The sequence below is a fragment of the Dasypus novemcinctus genome, chromosome 17 (genome assembly GCF_030445035.2).
Source record: "Dasypus novemcinctus isolate mDasNov1 chromosome 17, mDasNov1.1.hap2, whole genome shotgun sequence".
Taxonomy (NCBI): Eukaryota; Metazoa; Chordata; class Mammalia; order Cingulata; family Dasypodidae; genus Dasypus; species Dasypus novemcinctus.
The window spans coordinates 8,963,719-8,986,724 of NC_080689.1; the positions used below are offsets into that span (position 1 = coordinate 8,963,719).

General features: G+C 40.0%; 1 long non-coding RNA gene across 1 annotated transcript in view; it reads left to right on the forward strand.

Annotated features, from left to right (window-relative positions):
• The first annotated feature begins 929 nt into the window (after window positions 1–929).
• Window positions 930–23,006, forward strand: part of LOC131273931 (uncharacterized) — a 42,896-nt gene continuing 20,819 nt past the window's right edge. Inside the window, exons 1-2 of the long non-coding RNA XR_009181097.2 lie at window positions 930–1,406; window positions 3,654–3,843. This is a non-coding gene — a long non-coding RNA (uncharacterized lncRNA). The remainder of the gene's footprint in view (window positions 1,407–3,653; window positions 3,844–23,006) is intronic.

The following is a 23,006-nucleotide window of genomic DNA, read 5'->3' on the forward strand; positions in this document are numbered from 1 at the left end:
CCCTTGTGTGTCCTCTGGCTTAGTGGTGTCAGCTGGATGTAATGTCTTATTGCCAATGAACAGCAGAAATGGTGAGATGCGACTTCTGAGATTAAGTTATACAAAGAATGTGGCTTCTGTTTTCGCTTCTGTCTTTCTCTCTCTGACTACTTGCGTCCCGGCTGCCACGTCCTGAGAAGCTCCGAGGGGAGGCCTTTGTGAATGAATTTGGAAGCCATTCTTCAGAAGCCTCCCGCAGCCAGCTGAACCCAGAGGCGGATCTTCTCCCAGTTGAGCCTAGAAATGACTGCAGAAGGCCAGGCAGGCCTCTGACTGCTTGAGTCAGAACCATACAGGTGAGCTAGTCCTGATTTTTTGTGTCATAAAAACTCTATGATAATAAGTGTTCATTTTTTTCTACCCACATTTTGGGGGTAATTTAAGGAGCAATGGATAACTGATACAATTTGGCTTACCGTTTGCATGTGTCCAACTCAAAAAGGTATATACATTTCAGGAAGACATGTACTTGTTTTTCACAAGGTGGGCTGTGAGTTTTCATTCATTTTAATATTTTTTTATCACTCTATTGTACTTCACTGCTTTTCTCTGCAGAGGTACTAAAGAGGTGAAATATGGCTCTTGCTCTCAAGAAATTGGTAATATAGTGAGATAAAGCCAAACTAATAGTATTTTATCATCTCAAGGGATTTCATTGCACTGCATGCCTAAAAGACATGGAGAGTTCTGTGTTTTACAAGTAATAATAATAATAAGATGCCTGGGGATATGCAGCTCAGGGCTGGTGTGGAGTCTCTGGGATGCCATAGAGAGCCCTATGATGCCACAGGGAGTCTCGGTGATGCCACAGGGAATCCTGTGATGCCGTAGGGAGTCTCCATGATGTCCTAGGGAATCTGAATGTCTTTTTAGCTCCCTTCTTGGCTATGGTCAGCTCACGGCCCTCTTCTTCATGATGGCCGGTGCGTTCTCCACCTCTGCGCATTGGTCTGGGTTCCAGGGAGGGAGAAGAGGAAAACAGTAGGACGAAAGGTGCATGTCAACTCAGTGGCCTTTCTGGAATAACAACTAAGAAACTTCCTCTCACATCTCATTGGTCAGAACTGTGTTTCATGGCCCTCTTAGTTGCACAAGATGCTGGGGAATGGCATTTTTTTTGGTGAGACCCTGCAGACTGAAACAGACCATGGTTCTGTTAAGGGATTCTGTAAGGAAGAAGGACAGAGAGAGTATTGCATAGGCAGCTGGGAAGTCCGCCAGAAAGATCATACACTGAATGCTCGTTATGTCTATTCTTCCCACCAACACTGCAAAGAGAATTCTACTGTTTATATTATAAAGAAAAGACAACGGAGCAGCAGAGGCTAAGTTACCTCCCCAAGAAGTAACAACTAGAACACGATCAGGTATGGGACTAGGTTTTAATTTCCAGAATATTATAAAGTGTTGCTTTTCTCACTATACTGCTCTAGAAACAATTAAAAAATAATATAATGCCATGTAGATTTGCAATCAAAGACAAGCAGTACAGGCAAAAATTGTTACTTGAATTCAGAGGACTGTTCAATGGGTATATGGAAAACATTGAATGTAAGAGGTCAAGCAAGATATGCCACTGTTAGGCTATCCAACACATTGAAAACGTTCCTCATTGACATATGCTGAAGATGACCATAATGCTGTTTCAGTCCACTTTACTCAGCCGTGACATTTTGAGACCTCATTTGCTTCACGTAAAAACCAGTAAACATAATAATTTGATGAGTTATATGAATATTGGGGACGGCTTTCTTGAAAATGGAAGTTATTATCTTAATAATAGGTCAAACATCAGACTGTGAAGTAATACCAGATAGATTTTATACCATTATCCCCATTGTGATATTAATGTTTTATGAAGAACTTACATGTGCACATTTTCAAAGAGTGTACAAATCTTAAACACAAATACAAACAAATAAACAAAAGTCTCAGCAACCTCTCTTTGTTATTAGCCTAATTGAATTATCTAATGTTTTGATTGCCAATAGGCATCATAAGGAAAGTCTGTTGAAGTCAGCTGAAGGAGAGAAAACTACAACTACCATCTCTGTGCAGACACAGACTCAAAGATATAAAATAACACCTTGTAATAATGTCAATATAATACTTCAAGACTATAGGATTAAAGTTTTATATATGGTGTTTATTGTATGATATCACAGGTTTGCTACATGATAATCTCTTGTTTTTCTCATTAATAATGCTGCAAAGGTGAACAGTACATTTTTTACTAAAACCCAGTATTTCCTTTCATTTGAGAAAGGTAAAATGACTATGATTGAAAACAGAAGATGATCAAACTTAGAATAGGAGATGTTAATAAACATAATTCATCTATGCACACTTGGAAAATTTTGGTCTAATAAAATTTTTACCTTTGGGAAATTTTTGCAAATTTACCAAAAGTTGGAAGTCAATTTGCATACTTACGGTGGAAAGGAAGGAATGTATAGTAAAGTTAACAATCTCATTTTAGCATATATATCTGCTTATGTTTTGGTGCACATCTCAGAAAAAATATAGAAAGATATTTACTTGTGAGATAGTAGTTTCTATACAATAAAGTGTGAATTTTGAATGGATTATTATAGATACAAGTAAATCACTTGAGCTTCCTTGCAGGTAGTTCATCCACTTCCAAAATTCAAAAGTAATTTTTATTTATGATAGCTCATTTGAATGTATTCACTTATGACAGTAATTATTATGATTTTTTAAAGCATCATCACCAAATGTGTATTTTGGAAATAGAGTATTTAGGTTGTTTTATGTATTCACTTAAACTGATTTTCTCCTTGGTCTGTTTACTTTTTAGAAGAAATTAAAAATTTTCTTCTGTATTTTCAAAAGATACAGTGTCAGGAGGAGGGAGGAAAAATAAAACTCAGCTATTTGAGTCTCTTCCAGTTAAAACAGGAGGATCTTTGTCTCCTTAATATAATATGCCTTCTGAAACCAATGAAGTGGAAAGCTTTGAATGCACCCAGGCTAATGTTGAACATTTCCTTCGGTAGCATAACTAGGGGTAATTTTTGAAACCTGATGTGGAATAGATTCAGAGATTAATTTTTCTTCAAAATCACTGCATTAAGGTCATGCCTCTATGGTACAGAAAACACTGGAATTGAGTGGATTTTATCAATAAAAAAATAGTGAAATTGGTGAATAGATATCACAGGGACAACTCAGTTGAATAAAATTTGAACAATTTTTTTCTTTCCATCTTAAAAAAAAATTATTAATTGATAATTTTGGGATCGTGCTGACCTGGTATGAATCTAAGTGTCATAGTGAATTTTAATTTTTACAGCACAGAGGTGCATTTTGATCCATCCTATGAGTCCCATATATCTATTGAAATGATCAACCTAGAGTGGTAGGGCTGGCGATGATGAGAGAATTGACTGTAGCACCGGGATGAATCCATAGCCCAAATCCTGGGGCAAATTTCTTAATTTCCAAAAGCTTCCATTCCTTCATCAGTAAAAGCAGGGTAACTACAGTCCTAGGTTATTGAGAGTAAGCAAGATTTAGGTGTACGTGACTTGCAATAACAATGACCAAAAAAATAAGGACAGGTGGTATCTGTTGTGCTCTTACCATATGCTTAGGGCCCTGGAGACTTCGCATCGTCTTCCACCCTTGGTGAGCAATGCTGCCATCCAGGTACTGTTCTCTTCTGGACCTAGTGGGGTGAGCCTGCGTGAGACTTGGGAGGGTCTCTGGATTTGCTGGTTACAAGCCAAGAGACTTCATTTCCACCTTGCTTCCATATTTTTTATTTAAATAAGACACTTACAGGTAAGTCCTGATTTTATATATATATATATATATATAAAATACTCAGGCATGCATACCCTCATGCACATCTTATTTAGTCCAAATAACAACCTGTGGGGCCAGCACTACTATAATTCCCATTTTACAGAGGAGGAAGCAAGAACTAGAGAAGTTAAGTAACTTGCCTTATGTTACATAGCAACTGGCAGGGCAGGGATTCCAAAAGACTCTCTGGGCTCGCAAAGCCCAGCGCTTAGGCCCTTCTCCTTGCTTCCTTTTGAGGCAAATCTCTGATTGGCTGCACTGCCAGGGACGGGTGTCACAGCCCTTTGCCCCAAGACCATAATGAGAATGAAGCCTGCCACCCAGAGTGTGGATAGGAGCGGGTAAGCAATGCTCCCAAAGTCAAGGGCAGCTCATGAGGTGACCCTGAGTGTTATGAACATAGCAAAGGAGTTAGATGAAGTAGAAATTGGAGCTCCTTTCTCTGTGGAAGATTTCACTAGATTATGGAAAGAAATGAAGCAAGGGTCCAATCCTTGGGCCTCACAAGGAGAGGAAGCGAAGAAATAAGGGGCAGCTGTGCTTTGGAATTTGGCATCCCTGAGCTATTTGTACATTTCTTAGCCTTTTTATCCGTGTCTCCTCTTCGAGACCACGTGTTTTCTAAACCTCCAACTTCTCTCCTCTCCCTCCCTTCTCTCTTCCACCGTCATCAATCCACAATATCACCCATGATGACAGTATATAGCACACGACTTTCCTGGAGCTTGGTGGTCAAGAAGGTTTTGAATCCTGGGAATGGTTGACCAGTGTCGCATATCCTGAGTCCACTCCTGCCTCGTCTTAACTGCAACTGGCCAGGTCTTATGACTTCACGAGGCTTGACTCCTTTACCTCTGAAAAGTCAGAGCAGGGAGTGGATGTGGCTCAAGCATTAGGGTGCCCACCGCCTACATGGGAGGTCCCAGGCTCAGTTCCCAGTGCCTCGTAAAGAAGACAAACAGACAACGAGCAGATGGGGAGTCATGTTGGGGTGGGCGAGGGGTGGGAATTTTAAAAAATCATGACAGGAGAAAGACAATCTAAAGAATGAGCGAAAATATGTGGAAGCCACATATCTGATAAGGGTTTAATACCCAGAATTTGTAAAGAAATCCTGCAACTCAACAACAGAGAGACAGCTGTCTCTTAAAAACAATTTAAAAATGGGCAAAAGCCTTCAATAGACCTTGCTTCAAAGAAAACATATAAATGGCCAATAAGCTTATGAAAAGATGTTCAACAATGTTAGCTATTAGGGAAATGCCAATCAAAACCGTGAGACACCATTTCTCACCTCTAGAATGGCTACTATTGAAAAAAATGGAGAATAAGTATAGGAGAGGATTTGGAGAAATAGGAACACTGATTCATGGCTGGTGGAAATGGTGTGGCCGCTGTCAGTGACAGTTAGGTAGTTCCTCAGAGAGCTAAGTATAGAATTGCCACCTGACCCGGCAATCCCACTTCTAGTTACATACGCAGAAGAATTGAAAGCAGTGACTCAAACCGGCATTGTCCCACTGATGTACACAGCGGCCTTGTTCACAATTGCCAGAAGACGGAGGCAACTCAAGTGTCTAGCAAAAGATGAATGGACAAGCAAGATGTGGTAAACACAAAGGAATGTCAGTCAGCTGTAAAAGGAATGAGATTCGGATACATGTGATAACTTGTGTGAACCTTGAAGACATCATGTTGAGTGAAATAAACCAGACACAAAAGGAAAAGTATTGTGTGATCTCACTGATGTGAAATAATTAGAATAAGAAAATGCATAGAGTCAGAAACCGGAATACAGGTTACTACGGGCTGGGTTAGGGTTAGGAAATGGGTAGTTAGTGCTTAATTGGTAAAGAGTTTCTGGTTGCGGTGATAGGAAAAATTTTGGTAATGGATAGTGGTGATGGTGGCACAATATTGTGCATGTACTTAACACCGGACTGTATATTTGAATATGGTTAAAAGGGGAAATTTAGGTTATATGTATGTTATAAGAAGAAAAATTTAAAAAAAATAGGGCTATACAACAAAAACAGTAAACCCTAATGTAATCTATGGATTATAGTAAGTAGGATAATTCTAATAATATTGTTTCAACACTTGTAACAAAGGTACCACACTAATGCAAAATGTAAATAATAGGGAAAATAACTTATATTAGGGGAGAAATATGGGGACTCTGTATTTTCTCTATGATTTTTCTGTAAACCTACAACTTCTCCAATAAAAAAAGAAAAGGTCGGTACTCTAGATCATTAGCAAGATCTCTTCCTGACGTAAAATCTGGTGGTTCTGTTGCCACAAAAAAATCTTAAATTATGGTGAGCAAATGAAGACTTTATATATCATTTCTGGAAGGTTTTTAACCTCTAGTGCTAGCACAGACCTAGATAGAAAATTCAAACTTTCATGTTTATTTTATATTCCTATGAGGTTTCTCCCCCCACCCCTTTTCCTTTTTTCTTAGGGAGAAGAAATGTAAAATATTTCAAATTAAAGTTCTATTAACTAAAGCTTCATTTACAGAATAAATACTTCTGCTGACATTTGACAGATTATATCAATTTTGAAGTTCAAATTTTAATAAGTTATTTCTGAGCACAAGAATAAACAAGCTAATCAGGCCCAGTTTCCTATTTCCTCCTTTGTATTAAATGATAAGTGAATTTAAAGCTATGCTTTGTCTTATTAATATCTGCTAAATATGGATGAATTACTGAATATATATTTATTCTTAAACTCATTTGGAAGCAAATATTTACAAGGCTTTTTTCTTATAATCTGATTTTAATATCTCAACTGAAACTGATTTATAACATGTGACTTCCAATGTGGTATTAGTTAAAGAGGCCAAAAATTAATTAGCTGATTCTATCAAGGGTTTCTTGAAACTGATTTTGAAAAGGGGGAAAAAGACTCCAATTTTTTATCAAATTTTAATTGAAAGAATTTTCATGGCAAATATCAGAGTCCCACATAAACAAATCTTTAATAATTTTCCACATGCATATATTTGATGTTACTGTTTTGTTAACTGAGTTCGAAACTCACTTGAATGTTTGGTGCCATCCAATGTATGTCATTTCTGGCACACAGTCAGTATCTTCATTATAAATTCTGGAATTAGTCACTAAAGAACTTGGTGAAATTTGTTCCCTGGAAATCTTTAAAATTTGCCAGGTGGGGACACGGTGGGGAGATGGTGAAAGCTGACCAAACATCTCTCCTCACCCACCTGTTTTGGTTCTCAACTAAGGAAAGTCATCCATCTGCCCATTTTGAGATTTCTGAGCTTGCCTCCACTTTGGAGGCACAAGAGGGTATTCAGACCTCTTCCTTCATTTGGGTTACAGTTATATTGTAGACAGAACAAAGCAATTTCATTATAATGCAGCAAGATAATGTAATTAATTGATAAGATTTACTCAAAAGTTCTCACTGAATGCCAGGCAGGGGACAAATCCAGTGAGTAAATCCAGTATCTTCCTCCCATAGTTTTGTACCAGTCAATTGTGTATTTAATGTCTAAATATGTTTTATTTAACAAAAAAATTGATTAAGAATTAATGTATACATTTTAATATGGTATAAGGATTGTTTAAAGATGAGCACACGTTTTTCTGAAGAGAAGTATTTTAGATACTGGCTTTTACTTGTGTCACCAATTCCCGCTTACACAAGTATACATCAACTTGATTCAATATTTTATTTAGAAATCTTTTGTTTCTCTCATGTAGTTCTCCATTTGGCCCAATATGAGAAGAGTCAAAAGGTTAAGAAAAATTGTTATGTGAAGAAATAATTCTTCAGGGGCCCACAATGTCTTCCTTCTCTTCTCTAGGGTGGACTCGGAGGATTTCATTTTAATCTGAGCTTTATTAATTTCCTTTTATCTTTCTTTGAGGATGAGGCTGCCACTCTTTGCCCAAGAAGTGACTCAATTAGATCTCTAGTGATGAGACCATTTGGAGGTGAGAGGAGGACTTGTGGGCCCCCAACAGAGGAGGAATGTGCCTTCCTTGTTGGGATTTCCACTGCTCTGAGTTCTTTAAAGTATATTTTCTGTTCGCGTACAAATCAAATTACATTTTATTTAAAAAATCACAAAGCAGTAGTCAAATTTAAGAGGGCTCCACTGAATCCCAAGGGAGGGCTCAACATTTCATGTACAGGAAGCAGAGCCCTTCAGGGCTTGGTGCCGTTGTGAGTGTCCAGGACACGTCACAGAGTGGATGTTGGTTTCCCTAGAGGTCACGGAGACAAGCTCTGTTTACAATGTGGAACTTGAAAAGTTTGGTTCCCTACATGGACCAACTTAAGCTAGTGCCAGGGGCAGGACATGGCACCTAGATTGTGTTGGTCAAGAGAACATGCCGCTCCCGTCTTTCACTGCAGGGGGCGCCACGCACTATGCCCCACGGTTACTTTGCTCTGAATCCATCACTACATGTGCACCAAGGCTAGGTCTCCCATGAGCTGCTCCCTGCTAATGACTGGACATGGCAAAATACTAAGACAGATCCACTCCTGCAAGATGCAGGACTCCTCCAATGGGTCACTTTGGCTCAAAGTCTCCCCGTGGCTTCAGCTGAAGTTGTTTAATGCACTGCAATCTAAGCCCTTCCTTCCTAATTTCCTCCCTTCCTCCCTCTGTTTCTTTCTTGGTACCATTTATTTCATGCGCAATACCTGCTTTGTGGTCTGACAAGCTCCCAGCCTCTACTGGTTTCCTCCACATTTTCCTTCAGAGGCTTTCCCCCTGATAGATTTCTTGCCGTCTAGTCACATCCTGGTGTCTGCTTTCAGAGAATTCACTCGATGCACATGTGTTGGAGCCTCAAGCCTTATAGCTGGGTGGAGGGAGAGGGAAAACCAGGATTGATCAGGGTGCTCCTGTGATGTGAGTCTCAAGTGCGAGGGCAGTCCTACAGAGGAGCAGGCTTCTAAGCATTTAGGAGAATGCCTGCAGAATCACGAGCACCTGGAGGCGTAAGGCTTTCAATCTGTCCTGCTGTAACTTCTTGCAGCATTGATTTGATGCTCTGTTTTTAAAAGCTTTAGCTTTTTTTTTTTTTGAGGAGAGTTAATAAAGCCTTAAACATCTTTTATACATTTCAGTGACAATATTTAAGGAGAAGCTACTGCAAGTAAAGTGTTGGGCAGGGTTAGGAAAGATGATTAAACTTTGCTCCTTGCCTTCATGCACGTGAGGACATATGAAAGCTTACCAGAACGAGAGGACCACTAAATGAAGAGGAGAAAAAACAAGTGTGGTGTTCTGGGAGGAAAAAAAAATCACAGCCTGCTTTGAAAACAAGGAGTTTCATGGAGAATGTGTCTTTTGAACTGGTCCTCACAGGATGGAGGTCAGGATTTGAAGGCTATTTGAAAGAGAGAAAACAGAGTGAGCTGAGACTGGGGAGCATGGGAAGTTCAGAGGCTGAGAGCTGTTTAGTCTGAGGGGAGAATATTTTATCTGAGGGGAGAAAGAGGAAGTAATGCTGGGAAGGCAGATAGCAGCCAGCCCCCAGAGGTTCCTGGTGCCAGGTGAAGGAGCTGGAGTCAATCCTTGGAGCAGTGTTTTGAGCAATGATGTGCCTGCCTATTTACTTCCTAGTGATCAATTTATAATTTTTAACTGTGGCTCAGGTATTGATCTGACTTATCCTAATGATGTGGCCTTTTGGCATGTTACTCACTCACATCATGTTAAAATGTGGCACATTGCTAATGACACAGCAAGCTTTATTGCGTTACCCTACTTATGTAAGTTTTTTTAGCTTCATTATCTGTCAAATAAGCAAGAATAAGACAAAATAGTTATAATCATGTAACTGGAGTAATGCAAATATAACTGAGTGAAAAATTCCTCTGAAAGGTAATTTGTAAAAAAAAGAAAAAAAAAAAAGACAGGGGGAGATTGATAGTGAATAGAAGGCTAAGAAATCACCCGTGGCAAATAGATGCCTATAGACTATATTTCATAAATTCCCAAAGACAAACATTTGGCAAATGTACCCAAGAAGAAAGTTCTATACTAAAAATGAATAGCAAGTTAAGTAGCAACTACTTCCTACTTTGATCTTAATAAAGCAAAGCATTTTTTTCACTTTAATTAGCCTATGATGCCTAAGTAATCCTAGTTCACATGTGATCTTGTTAATATACGAATTGCCAGGGTGAGCGTGCTCAAGATCAAAGCAAGAGCTTGAAAGAACATAACAATAATTTGCTAACTATTAAATATTACACTAAAATCAACACAGTATTAATTCTATTGTAGTTTTAATTTTATTAATTCGTTTGTGAAGTAGTTCATGGTTCATTATTTAATTGCTTTTTAAAAAACTGAAAATATTCAAACCCACAGAAAATTTGAAAGAATAATATAATGAACTCCCTTATAACTTGTTGAAAGAAACTGCTCCCAGCAATAGCCAATAATCAATACAATGAATTTTGTAAAAGATTAACTGCTCCAGTAGGGAGATCTCGAACCAAAGTAAGAGTGTTCTCCAAATGGTCAGCGAGTTACATGGGCTTAGAAAAGCAATTAGGGGAGGCTGGAGAAATTGGTTGACATTTTGATGACTTCGTATTCTATAGGAAGGTCTTGCAAAGTGGGGTATGACCAGAGATTGGTTATTACAGCGTATTTGTCTATTTCTGATGGGTTGTCTCTGTTGGACTGAAACTAGTTTATTTCCTATTATTGCTTATACTGCAACTTGTGTAGGGTACATTCTGTTTTTTTTTCTGTTTTGGTTTGTTTTTCCCAGAAAACCCTTCCTTTAATTTTTAACTATTTTTAAAGTCCCTGACACGTCTCAGATAGGGGGCTGCTCCTGGCCCCGCCACTGCCAGTGGCCTTTTCATTTTCCTTAATGATCCCTTAACTAGATCCACCGACAGCAGCGTCTTGCCACCCCTGTCCTCTCCCTCACTCTCTACTTTTGCCGAACCATCCAAGAGTAGCTACCATATGTTATGAAAACTCACTCCAGTACATCAGAATTCCTCACCATGACCACCACCAAGAAAATTTTTATTGTAAAGACACGATCCCACACTCGGACCATACTCAAGTTTCCCAGTTGCCATTGTATCAGTTTCCAGGGTTGCTACAAAAAATTACCACACATTTGGCTTAAAAGAACAGAATTTTATTTTCTCACTGTTCTTTTCTTGGGAATGCATGTTAGGAAAATAACACCAGGATATGTCAGCTCTAGGGCAGTGTTGTCCAAAAAAAATTACAATGCAAACCAAAGGTGGGAGCCACCAATGTAATTTTAAGTTTTCTATTAGCCACTTAAAAAAAGTAAAAAGAAATAGATGAAATTGATTTTAATAGTTTATTTTATTTAGCCCATATCCCGGATGTTATTATTTCAACATCTAACTACCATTTTAAAAGTTACTTGTGAAATATTTTACTTTCTTCACTTTTGAATCCTCTGAGTGTGTGCTCTATTTACTGTACACCGCGATTTTGATTACTCACATTTCAAGCCTCAAAATAGCCACATTTGGCTCCTGTTTTCTTTGTTGAACAGCCCCACCCTAGAGCAAAGAAGAAATGTAAAATAAGGTTCCTGTTAAAGAGAATCTGCCTGGCACTCAAAATAGTACCTAATAAATATTAGCTGTTAGTGGTAATATTCCTATTAATAATTTTATTTTCCCCACCTAGGTCTTTAGGAGCTTCTTGTTCCCTGAAAGTCATAAGTATTAACTAGCTATTTTCTGTCTTTCAAAAGCCTATTTAATATTACACAATTAAACAAAAAATAGGCCATACCCCCCCCCCCCAGTAGGTGACCTACAATGACAATTATCTCACTAGGTAACTAGAGTTTATACTCAATCAGGAAAGTCTTCAGGGTGTGAGATCAGTGCAGGGACCCAGGGCCCAGGAAACAGTGATGAGGACAGTCCCGCACTCAGGGGTTAAGGCTTTGCGGTCATCACCTTGGACTTCTTAAACTCTTTGACTCTTTGTTGTGTAAGTGCTGTCGATGGGCAGTGGAGGATATCCTGGGGTGCTCCTGCCACCCCCTGCTGCCTCCCTGGGCCAGGAGGGTTCCAGGTCACTGGCCCTTCTCCATCCCACTGCCCGGCAGGGGTCCGAGAGTGGCCCAGGGACGGGCAGTGCCTCCTTGTCCAGGTTGTCTGCACACCCCATGTGTTTCCTTCCCTCGGCCTGAAGGAGTCCACCATGAAATAACAACCAAACGTACCATGGCAGGTCAAAAGAGGGACCGTGGAACTAGGAAAAAGCTTTTCGTCCTGATTCTTCAACGAGGGCCCCACCCGTTCATTTTGCACTAAGCCCTGGAACTTACGTAGTTGACCTTTGAACTCCTTGTTAGGTACGGTATCTGATTTTATTCTGATTCCTACTGCTATGAACTGTTTCACAGTCATTTCAATTGCTACCATTGTTTTATAAAGGAAAATGGGAAAACTATTTCTCAATAAAGGCAATTGGTTAGGCACACTCTTCGAAATGATAGGATTCATGTAACAAATGGGTCTTTAAGAGGGAAAATATTGGGCACTCTGCTATGGATTCGGGTTCTAAACCAACTAAATCTGGCAACTCAATAAAAAGCAGAGTCATGATGTGGATGTTCAGGGTAGGAGGATGACATTTTTAGGGGGTTTGTTTTCCATGAAATAACCAATTAATTTACTAAAAGTTTCACCATGTTGGGTATTGCTGTGGTATCTAATACACATCATCTGAGTATATAGATTTCTATTTAATGAAACTTGGTATTTTATAGATGCAGGGATTGAGTAACCGGGGCCTTTGGGGCAATCTGTTAAACTGTGATCAGTGGGAAAGAAAATAAAAACGATGAGATACTTTTAATTGATATAATTACTAACCCAACAGGGCCAGGCCTGCATTTTAAGGCCTTTGGATAAATGTGACAACTCCCACGTGTACAACTCCAAGGAGCTCCAAGCAGGCTGGTGAGCTGGGGGTTGTGTCGGGTACCCAAAGGGTCAGAGTGGACCCCAGGGGTCCTGCCCTGTGCTGTGCATCAAAGCAGACCAAGTGCGCTTCTGGCTCTGCTGCTGATGGGGCAGCGTGGAGAAGGGCTCCTTTCCTCACTTGTGATCCCCACACTGGCAACCTGTCAAGGTCCCTTTCAATTCTAAGGTGCTCTGACCCTAAATAGCATAAACAGAAATGCACGGAGATTTGGGTCGCGTTCCCAGGGCACTGATCTACCTGAGTGCAGTATCCCTGCCTGGGCCGTGGAGAAGGCACTCCCCTCCAGAAGGCTCCTGCCGTTCCCTATCTACCCGGGATTTCCGGAAAGGGAACCCTGGGGGGCTTAGTTTTCTTCTCTAGTCTCCATTTTGCTTTCTTTTCTTCTTTTTTCTTCCTCCCTCCGTCCCCCCTCCCTTCCTTCCCCCCTTTCTCCCTCCTTCCCTCCTTCCCTCCTTTCTTTCTTCGTCCCTCCCTCCCTCCTCTCCTGCTTTTCCTTCCTTCCTCCCTCCCTCCCTCTCTCCCTCAGTTTTCCTAACTTTCTCTACCTCGTTTCTCTTACTTGCTGATGAAGAGCTAACTGCCTCCCTTTATCAGCACCTTTAGCTCGCATTCCTCGCAGGGCATCCTGCAGGCGCTCGCCAGGCCGCACGCGGCGCTGCTCCCGCAGCCTGCAGGGCTGCTGTGTGAAGCCGGGGATGCTCGTTTGTTCTGGGCAGCATCTATTATTGTCAGCACAGTCTTAATACAAGCAGATTTGGGGAATCTAAGTATTTTGGTTACACTGGAGCTGAAAAATTGCTTCCCAAGCGAATGCCAGTAAACATCGGCGGGAGCTCTGGGGGGACTTTTCCAGCAGTTTTGATCAACTCGGTCTTCCTGCTGTCCCGCAGCCTTCTCCAACGTGGGCAACTCGGCAATTATTCAAGGAGCGAGTCTAGAAATTAAAGACCAGCTCTCGTTCAGGCCAGTGGAAATGACAAAAACTCAAGGGGCTTGCAGGACCAGACCCAGTGAGTTCCTGGGCGGTCCGGGGGGCCGGGCCGAGACCATTTCCTTCACAGCCTGTGAAGGCTGCAGGCCCGCAGGTACCCGGGAGCCGGGCTCAGCGCACGTTCTCGAGGTTCATGATAGACACAATCCATTTTTAATGCCTTGTGTCAGCTTGTGTCAGGCATCCCTGCTGCCCTCTAACCATTCTTAATCAGAAGACAAAAGTGATATTTTAGGGTAACAGTTAATAAATAATGTGACTTATCCAATCACACCTTTCACTAAAATATTATTATCTTTTGGCAGATTCATTACTGTAGGGACTTCAGAATCTGATGAAACATTCTCTAATTCTACCACTAGTACATTTTCCAGAGTTGTCTTTCTTTTAATTTAATTCTCCTACGCTGAAAGCATACTGTCCGTTGCAATTACTGAATGAGCATTTAATCTCACATAACTAAGGCATTTTAATCTTTTCTAATAGAAAGACGATTAAAAGGCCCTAATATTGCAGGGATGTGGATACATTTGATCCCAACCTAGTGAATACAAGTTTCCTTTGTTCTAATAACTGTAAGTTAAGATGAACCAACTCTCCAGACACTTTGCTGCTATGGTCAGACCACCTTCTCATGAGATGATAAATGTTTCGAAACACAGGCTATTGACTAGAAAGATCTCCAGATCTTTGTTGGGCAGAGGTGAGCCTTGAGGTGGAGAATTGCAAGAGAAGTTTTTAGAGTTGTTATGGTGGGTTGGTTTATAGTCCATTATATTTGTCCCATAGTGATATATCTTGGCAATTTTTAAAAGCTGTGTTGCTAAGTGACAGATGAGATCACTTTAAAACTATAAGACTTGCCTTTGTTATATGCTAACATTTCTATAGCACTAATTTCCCTTTTAAGTTGAAATATTAGTATTACACTAGTATAAAATAAAAGAAAGTTTATGATTTTTAAAAACTTTTTTGGAGAATCAATACCTTCCCCTGGTGCTTTGCTGGCACACAGCACGTAATGTTAAAAGGATTGTATGCCCTGAATGTTTACAGTGTACATAAACCCTAGCCTATTATCAACTCTAGTGAAAACACATAAATATAAATCTGCAGTGTGTTGTTTATCTAAGAAGGTAATTTCCCCAGGCATATTTTGCTTTGCCTCTAACCACTGACGCTGGTCTATTTATTTCAATTGCACTGGTCACCATTTTATTAGGAAAGCCTTCCACTGCATTATGTATTTTCATAATACCTTGGGCTTGGTTGAGAAATGCCATAGCCTCCTTCTTCAACCTCTGTTTCTCAGTCACATCCTATTCATGACCTAATTCTCCCCTTCAGAATTGTGGGGAGATAAACGGGTCACAGATGGGCAAGTTTGCATTTGAGAAACAAGGCAATCCCTGTCTCCTTTTCATTATGCATTTTGTTCCTGAAGGATCATTCCATTTATTTATGGAAAGTTGGTAAAACAATAATTCCTTCCAGACTGATAGCGATCTAGTAATCAGTGTGAAATATATTTGTAAAACAAATAAGGATTTACCTGTTTTTCCTGTGAAAAGGTTCAGATGGCAGAAATAGCCATCTTAATGGTTATATTTGAAATTTTATATTTGATACCCTTTTAAAGGGGAACATGCTTCTTTGATTCTGGTATATACTGCTTTGTTACATTTGATTATGAAGACTTTTAAAAATACATGAAAGGTTTATTAAGTAAATATTTGGGTTAATGGAGCAGACTTAAGACATAAGAAACTATCCATTGATACTTCACTTTTTTTTTTAGGCAGTGATGAATGAATCAGAAATTCATAGAAAGAATATCAAAGAAGTTCTAGCCATACATACACTCATAGGATATAGGTGTACTTTGCTTGCATATTGTTTCTTTATTAACCAAGACTGCTTTGATTATTTGGGCTGTGGTGTTGGCGGCTAGGGGTGTTCTCCTTGATTACATAGGTAAAAGAATATATGTTAAACTGAATAGAAAGCTGATAGCAATGTAGGCTAAGAGCATTTAATTAGTTGCTTATTCAAATACTCTATTCATCACTTCTCCAAAAACAAAATTGGTGTGTGTGTGTGTGTGTGTGTGTGTGAGGGTGGCAGGCAGAGGGAGTTGGTGACATTGGTCACAATTTTGGAGGGGATCCTGGTAAGGGAAGCGACACAATAACAGTTCAATATTTCCAAGGGGGATGGATCACAAGTGTTGACTCTATTTGTCTTATGGCATTTCTACACTGATCATTTAACTTTTCTAGTTTAAAATGCTTGTACTACACTAGCGTAAAATAAAGTCATCCCGATTTTAGCATGTTACTACAAAACTGGAAGAGTTTTGTTTGGGTGAATGTAGGGGTAAGCCGTTCTTGTCCTTGCTTATACAAGAGCCCCTTTAGGTGAAACAGAATTTGGGTAGCAATAGTCACTTGAGGTTTTTAGTTTAGTCTTTTGAAATGTAGAATCTTATTTCATGAGACCCTTGGCAAAAGTAAAGGAAATGACAAGGTAATGAAGATCTGAAATAATGTTGTTTTTTTTTAAATCATCCTTTTACTGAACATGACTGAGGCAGGGAAATACTTACATCATTTTGTAATCTGAGTTAGTCCACTGCAGGGATACAGTTCAGTTGCAAACAATAAAAAATTAAGATAAAGGGATTTGAAATGAAGACAGACCAGACTGAAATCACAGCTCTGTGTCTTAATAGCTGCATGACCTCTGCAAAGGTTTTTAAGTTTTCTGTCCTCTAGTGTGTAAAATAAGAATGGAAATGAAATATCTTCTTCATATGGTCACGTGAAATGGAAAGTTAACATAGGTAAAGTGCTTTGCAGAGTACTTGGTACATAATAATAAAACATGGAGCTTTAAGAAACTCAGGGTAAGAAAAAAGAAATATTTAAGAAAAACAAACAGCATTTGCCATCTCCTTCAAACAGGGCTGTTGGTTTTTATTTTGATTTTTTTGCCTTTATCAGAGAAGTTACGGGTTTGCAGAAAGAGCATGCACAAAATACAGGATTCCTATATACATCCCACCACCAACACCTTGCACTGGTGTCAAACATTTGTTGTAATTGATGATAGCACATTATTGTACTATTAACTAAAATCCATGTTTTAACTTAGAGTTAACTGTTTGCATAGCATGTTCCTTGGAGTTGAAAAAATGTTTATATTCTGTTTCATATATATATAATCTAACATTTTCACCTTTTAATCATATTCAGATATGTATTTCAGTGCTGTTGTGTTCACAGTGTTGTGCTACCATCACTGCCATCCATTACCAAAACATTTCCATCATTCCAAATAGGATCTCTATACATTTTAAGCCTTAATTTACCATTCCCAATCCCCACCCTATCCCCTGGTAACCTGTATTCCAGATTTTGACTCTGCGAATTTGTTTATCCTAATTGTTTCAAACCAGTGAGATTATACAATATTTGCTCTTTCATGTTTGGCTTATTTCACCTAACATGATGTCTTCAGGCTTCATCCGTGTGGTCACATGTATCACGACTTTATTCCTTTTTTACAGCTGAATAATATTCCATCGAATGTATATATCACATTTTATTTATCCATTTATCAGTTGAAGGACACTTGGGTTGTTTCCATCTTTTGGCAATTGTGAATAATGTTGCTATTTGTGAAAATATCTGTTGGAACCCCTGCTTACAGTTCTTTTGGGTATATAACTAGAAGCGAGGTGCTAGGTCATATGGCAGCTCTATATTTAGTTTCCTGAGGACTCGCCAAACCATTTTCCACAGCAGCTGCACCATTTTACATTGCCACCAACAGTTCCTATTCCTCCTCATCCTTGACACCATTTGCTATTTTCCTTTTTTTAAGAAAGAGCTGCCATGTTAATGGGTATGAAATGGAATCTCATCACAATTTTGATTTGTTATTTTCCTCAATGGATAATGACTTTGAGCATCTTTTCGTGTGCTTCCTGGACATTTGTGTATCTTCTTTGGAGAAATGTCTGTTAAAGTCTTTTGTTCATTTTTTTCATTTGGTTGTTTGTCTCTTTGTTGTTAAATTGAAGGATTTCTTTATACTGAGTTTTAAACCTTTATCAGATATGCAGTTTCCAAATGTTTTCTCCCATTGTGCAGGTTGTCTTTTTTTTTTTTTAAAGATTGATCAGCATTAACTTTTTTTTTTTAAGATTTATTTATTTATTTCTCTCCCCCCTCCCCAGTTGTCTGCTCTCTATGTCCATTCGCTGTGTGTTCTTCTGTGACTGCTTCTATCCTTATCAAGGGCACCGGGAATCTGTGTTTCTTTCTGTTGCGTCATCTTGTTGTGTCAGCTCTCTGTGTGTGCAGCGCCACTCCTGGGCAGGCTGCATTTTCTTTCACGCTGGGCGGCTCTCCTTACGGGGTGCACTCTTTGTGTGTGGGGCTCCCCTACGCGGGGGACACCCCTGCGTGGCAGGGCACTCCTTGCTCGCATCAGCACTGCTCATGGGCCAGCTCCACACGGGTTAAGGAGGCCAGGGGTTTGAACCGCGGACCTCCCATGTGGTAGGCGATCGCCCTATCCACTAGGCCAAGTTCGCTTTCCATGCAGGTTGTCTTTTGACTTTCGAGATAAAGTCCTTTGAGGAACAGAAGTTTTGTTTTTTTTTTTAATTTTCATGAGGTTCCACTTATCTATTTTTTCTTTTGTTGTTTGTGCTTTGGGTATAAAGACTAAGAAATCATTGCCTAACATAAAGTCTTGGAGATATTTCCCTACATTTTCTTCTAGGAATTTGGTAGTTCTAGCTCTTATATTTAGACCTTTGAATTCATTTGGAGTTGATTTTTGTATAGGGTGTGAGATAGCGGTCCAGGCTGTTGGTTTCTGCCATAGAGCTACATAGTTATTCCTCTCTAACAAAAAGAAAGGAAAAGAAAGAAAAATAAAAGTAAAGTAAAAACATTTTAGGAATCAATGACCTGTTAAAAGGACAGAAAAACCATGCCCTAACCTTGAAATAGAGTTTATAAATTCTGAAGGGGTGAAGGGAAGCATAATAATTAGGTTTATACCTGTCCAGCCAAACAGTTATTCTGGAAGTCCTGGTCCATCTGTTTTTATAACAACAGCGCCGGTTTGAGCAGGCTGTGTTGCATTTGACCGTGGCACCCAACAACCTTCAGGGAGAGACAGGCGGTGTGCAAGGCCCAAGTCAGCTGTGCACAGTATTTTTCCTTCTCATGCTTGCAGATTCAGAGTCTTTTTGAGGAAAGAAATTTCAATTGAGCTAAACTGTTTGCTTCCCTCTGAATTAGAAATTATAAAGGCTGATGGTGCAAGAATGCCTCCTTCAACCCACATTTTGGGCTTCAGGCTCTATTTAAAGCATTTTGTGATTAAAATCATGTGTATAGCAAATTTTTGCAGACTGGACTCAAGTCTACGTTTGTTTGGCTGAATTGCTGACTAATTACTATGTTCCTAATTCAGCGACTAAGATGTGGAAATAATGGAACTTGCCCAATAGTATAATTTTGTTTGTGCAGACATTATCAAATTAGGAATGATTTAAAAGAAATTCCTCTAAGCCCCACCCTGTTTCCATCAGGCCACTTTCAGGATTCCCATGCATTTACACATCACAACACTCCTTCGAATCTTTAGGAAAATCCAGTGGGCCAGGCTGTCCTCATGTAGGCGCTCATTCCCGGCTTGTTGACTGGCATTGCACTGAATTAAAATAATGTTTCATCGATAGTAGGGAGCCCCTTCAAGACTGTAAGGGAACTAGGGGTTTTTGGCATATGGAGGGAGGGCAATTGTTATCCATTAGGTTTGGGTAATGATTTTTCTCCAAAGGAAGAGTCTATGAAGACTCTTCTGCGGTGTTTACCTGGGCTGTTTTATATTATTTTTTATTTTATTACTTATGTTTTATTATTTTATTATTTATACACCAATTGTGTGTCTTTTCTATGTTTCTAGTTTTTTGGTTTTTTTCCTTTAATTGCAAATGAAGTCAGGATAGGGTTACATTGATTTTCAGCAACATATTTTCAGAGGACCCTGCATTTTCATTTAATTTTTTTCTTTTGAGGCACACATAAAATGTAGAGAAATGATTTCAGAAGGAATATATAAAATGATTTCAGAAGGAAAATATAAAAGGTCACTTTGACTCCAGAAGAAGATAAACGAAATGGACTAGGTACAACTGGTTAGAAACATTAGACCTGTCTCTAACTCTCTCTCTCTAATTAAAATGCCCTGATAATTTTAGATTAACATTGGAAAAACAAATTGATTTCTGGTTTTAGAATGATGGTTGTTATTTACATAGCTTTTCATTATTAGACACCTGATTCAGAAGACATAAAAAGCTGAGGAAAAAAAGATAAAACCTTTCCTTCAAAAGAGCATAAAATGTTAATTGAATTTAGTGCTCTAAATGGACAAATTAGACTTTACTATTCAACTTTTTACAGTATTAAAAAACTGTGTGGGACCCTTTAGGGGAACCTCTCGGTTCGGGGGAAGCAAAACCCACACTGCCGCCCCCTGCACCCACTGCGCTTGCGGGCTGCGGCGGTTTGTGCAGCGGGTGGGGTGGCTGCTGGGGAGTTTTTTGGGGGGGCCTTTGTGTCGTGCTGGAAGCCCCTCCCCATGCTCAGGGTTCTTCGAGGCCCCCCGCCCTTAGCCAGCCATGCGCGCTTTAGGGCGCGTTTCAGGTGATTCCTGGGAGTTGGGAAGAATTTGGGGATCTGGGGTCTTCTGCCTCCAGGTCCTCACCCTCCTTCCCTTTCTTTCTCTTGGCTTCTCCCTTCAAAAAAAGAGAAGCCAAAATGTAATGAAAAGTGGCTTTTCCCGAGCCGCTGGCCCATAAGGGGTCTTTGTGGGGAGGAAGAAATTCAATCCGCTTTTAAGAAAACGAGTTCTTTCTCTATACAAACACGATCCAGCGGGCTGTAGGTGTTCCAGGACAGAACAAGTACTGAAAATACTTAGAAAATCGTCTATAAAGGGCTGAACAATAACCATCAGGGTTCAGGAGATTTCCTGGGGATTAATGAGTAGCTGGGAGGAATTGTGGCCTTCAGCCGTGCTGTGGGCAGTTAACCTCAGCTAGCCAGTGCTTCCTGAGAAACGCCCTGCACCGAGGAGGAGGTGATTGCTATTGTAAGCCGCAAACACAGAAGCACACTTTTAGTGTGATTTTATTTCAATGTGCCCTTTGCTTCTGAAAGACTGTGCAGCATCGTGCCGGGCATTTGAAGGCTAATAACATAGCACTTCTTGCCGGACTATGCAGGCCTTATCACATTAACCAAACTGATTGGAATAATGTTTATGGGCAAAAAAAAATTAATATTTTCTTACGGTAAAAAAAAAAAAAAGTCTTGAAGGAAGCCCTCTCAAATGTTAAATATAAAACCAAGATTGTATTGAGACTAGAGCAAGCCAGGTGATTTTACCACGAGAGTACAATTCTAACATTTCTCTTAAGAGTATGGCTATTTTCTTCCAGAGCCACAAGAAAATTAAAAACAAACGACACTTAAACTTATAAAAAATAAACAAAACACCTTGCTGTCAATTTCTGGCTACACCTTATGTTAGTAGCAGAATAATTAATTAGCGAAAAGATTCATGACCCCAAATCGCTTCGGTTTCAATCACAAAGGGAAAATATGGAAAACTGTATTTAACCCGATGTGCACAGATTCTTCAATTCTTCCACTCACTGTGACTTTCAATTCACTGCATCTTTAGAACACTTATCCTGACAGATTAAAAACTGGCTTTGTCATTTTTGCCGTTTGCATATTAACAACACATTCCCGAGCCAGATTTGAGGTTAAATGCTGGCAGCAAAAGTCACCTAAGAGCCCAGAGGCCCCAGGCCACACATGCTCTGAAGGTTGCTGGCAGCTCTTACCATTCAGGAGAAATAGGGAGCTGGCTAACCTTGCCACTTCCTGCGACCTGGACAGCGGCTCTTCCTTTACTGCATTCCTTTGCTTTGCTTAGAGAAGCCCAGATTCAGGCTGGGAAAGAGATGGATCAGAGGCATGGTTCTTTGGTTCCATTTCCCAGTGGGACTGCCCCGTGGATGGGTCCAACTTCCGTAGGCACTGACCGTGAGAGACAAGACAGTGACTTCTTTAGCCCATCAAAAAGGAGCCTCTTCCAGTTCCAAGACAAATAAGCAGATGATGGCTCTCTGCTGGAGCAGAGGCATTGTCTCATTTTCTAATTCCATTGTGTGAAAACTAATCTGCTCCATTATTAATCAGTCAAGTTCATGTCTGAAAGAGGAGTAGAACAGAGTTATCCACAGAGATAACAGGTTTTGCAATACGTAACGCTTAAGCTGGGAGTCCAAACGCTGTCATGCAATAGATAAATATGTCATCCGAGAGCAAGTAGTATTGCTAAAATAATGCAAATGGCTAATATTAAGTTCAGCAGAAATCCAGCCTCAAATTCCAAGCAGATTTTGTTATAAACTCTTGCAATGCAGCAAAAATCCAAACTGAGCTCCCCCGATGCCTTCTGGTAGCGCTCGCCACAGGTGACAGTTCTACTTGCATTCCCCGACAGGGCAGCGATTTGTGATGGCTTAGTGCGGGGGCTCCAGAGTCAGACCCAGCGGCTACCTGTGAGTTGTGGCCCTGAGGAAATCATTAACCTCTTGCAGTTTCAAACTCCTGGCTCCCTCTGGGCCTCGGTGTCCTCTTCTTTCACTGAGGTGCTGCTTAATGATTTAAATGCCCAGGAGACTGTCAGTTTGCCCATTGATTTTGCCAGTAGTACCTGAGCCGTGGTGCTGCCATCTCTAAAATGGAGATTAAAATATCTTGCAGGGATGTTGTGAAGATTGCCAGATGGTGACGATAACCCTAGCAGCTAGAATCAATTATTTAATCATCACTCTGACAAGGCAGGTACAATTATTGTCCCTGTTCTGCAGATGTAGACACTGAGGCACAGAGACCCACTTTATTAGATGGTGAGGGGACTGAGTGAGATGCCTGTGTGGTGATCTTCTCACATAGTGAGCTTTTGATAAATATTAGCTTTATGGATTTAAGGCAAGAAAATACTCTTTTATAGGAAACATTTAGAAAAGGGCAAGGG